The sequence below is a fragment of the Gossypium raimondii genome, chromosome 10 (assembly GCF_025698545.1).
Source record: "Gossypium raimondii isolate GPD5lz chromosome 10, ASM2569854v1, whole genome shotgun sequence".
NCBI classification, from domain to species: domain Eukaryota; kingdom Viridiplantae; phylum Streptophyta; class Magnoliopsida; order Malvales; family Malvaceae; genus Gossypium; species Gossypium raimondii.
Window position 1 is genome coordinate 40,353,945 of NC_068574.1, and position 1,964 is coordinate 40,355,908.

General features: G+C 39.3%; 1 non-coding gene across 1 annotated transcript; it reads left to right on the forward strand.

Annotated features, from left to right (window-relative positions):
* The first annotated feature begins 1,560 nt into the window (after nt 1-1,560).
* LOC128034188 (small nucleolar RNA R71) lies at nt 1,561-1,667 on the forward strand. Its single transcript, XR_008190320.1, has one exon. It is a non-coding gene; the product is annotated as a small nucleolar RNA R71 (small nucleolar RNA).
* The last annotated feature ends 297 nt before the right edge of the window (nt 1,668-1,964 follow it).

Consider the following 1,964-nt stretch of genomic DNA (forward strand, 5'->3'; position numbering starts at 1 on the left):
AAGGAAAGGTCTCCCAAGGATAATTGGCACTTCCTTATCTGCTTCAAAATCTAAAATAATAAAATCAGCAGGAAAAATAAATTTATCGACTCTTACCAAAACATCTTTGATCTTTCCTTCGGGATATGCTAACGATCGATCCACTAGCTGAAGAGTCACAATTGTAGGTCTTACTTCACCTATCCTTAACATCTTGAAAATAAACTTAGGCATCAAGTTGATACTCGCTCCTAAGTCGCACAAAGCTTTACCACAGTAAGATTCACCAATGTTACAGGGTATAGTAAAGCTTCCTGGGTCTTTTAATTTTGGTGGCAGTTTGTTCTGCAGGAACGCACTGCACTCCGTTGTCAAGGCAACAATCTCCTACACACTCAGTCCTTTCTTCTTGGACAGTATATCCTTCATAAGCTTCACATAATTCGGTAGTTGTTCTAAAGCCTCCACCAATGGAATATTGATGTTAACTGCTTCAGAACATCCAAAAACTTCTTGAATTCCACCTCCTGCGTCTGCTTGTGTTGCTGCAATCTTTGCGGATATAAAGGTGATGGAAATTTCGGTTGAATCGGACAACTTTTCTGAATAGGTAAATCTGTATCCAAAGAAGATGTTAAAATATTTGAATTCACTAAGTCAGGGTTTACCTTGTCAGACTTTGCAGATTCTGATTCCGTTGGTGTAGGAACTTCAACATCTGGTTGACTTTCCTCCTTTTCAACATGCTCATCTTCGACATTAATCAATCGGGGTTCTAGAGTCTTACCACTTTGCAATGCCACTACCTTGATATGTTCTTTACCTAAATTCCTTGGATTCTTAGTATTGCTCGGCAAGGTTCCTTGTGGTCTACTACGAAGCTCCATAGTCAACTGACCCATTTGGTTTTCCAAATTTTTTAGTGTTGTTGCTTGGCTTTGGATCAAAGCATCATTCTTTGCCATGTATGATTTCAACAAGTTCTCTAAACTGTTTGATGCCTCAGCTTGAGGTGGTTCTAGAGCTTGCTAATTAAACCCTTGAGATTGGTTGGGTCTTTGCTGCAATAAGTTGTTGTTTGGTCCATTTCCTTGGTTGCTCCAAGAAAAATTAGGATTATTAAGCCATGAAGGATTGTGGAAGTTGGATTGGGGTCCTTATCCACTCCTATTCGGATATTCATTCCCCACATAGTACACTAACTCGAGATTTGATGGAAAATTATCAAAAGAATAACCTTTTCCATAATACACACAGGAAACTACTTCAAAGGGACTTGGTGGCTGAGCTGCAAACTTATTAGTACTATTAGCGGTTAACTGTTTTAACATGGAGAAAATAAACGATACCTGAGCTGATAACGAAGTGAGAGAGTCAACTTCATGAACTCCGGCTACATATCTTCCTGAAGATGTTCGATTTTTTGGCCATTGATAGTTATTACTCGAAATCCTCTCGATGATCTCATAAGTCTCATTATAAAACTTAGACAAAGTTGCACCATTCGTCGAAGCATCTACCATCAATCTTGTATGTGCATTGAGACCATTATAGAAAGTCTCCAATTGGATACAATGAGGAATCCCATGATGAGGACAGTTACGAAATAACTCCTTGAATCGCTCCCAAGCCTCATACAAAGACTCGTCATCCAATTGTTGGAAAGTTGTGATCTCGATCCTTAACTTAGCGTTTTTGCTAGGTGGGAAATACTTAACCAAAAATCTCTGTACTAATTATTACCATGTAGATATGGAACTTGGTGGCAATGAATTGAGCCATGCTCGTGCTCGATCTCACAACGAGTACGGAAACAACTTCAACCTCAAAGCGTCTTCAGTCACACCGGCTATCTTGAATGAATCACTCACCTCCATTTGTAGCATTTGAAACATCACTGGTTTCAATTCAAACTGGGTTACCTCAATATCTAGCCTTCTAATTCCTGGGTTTAACCCACTGAAAAGTGGCACAACAAATTGTCT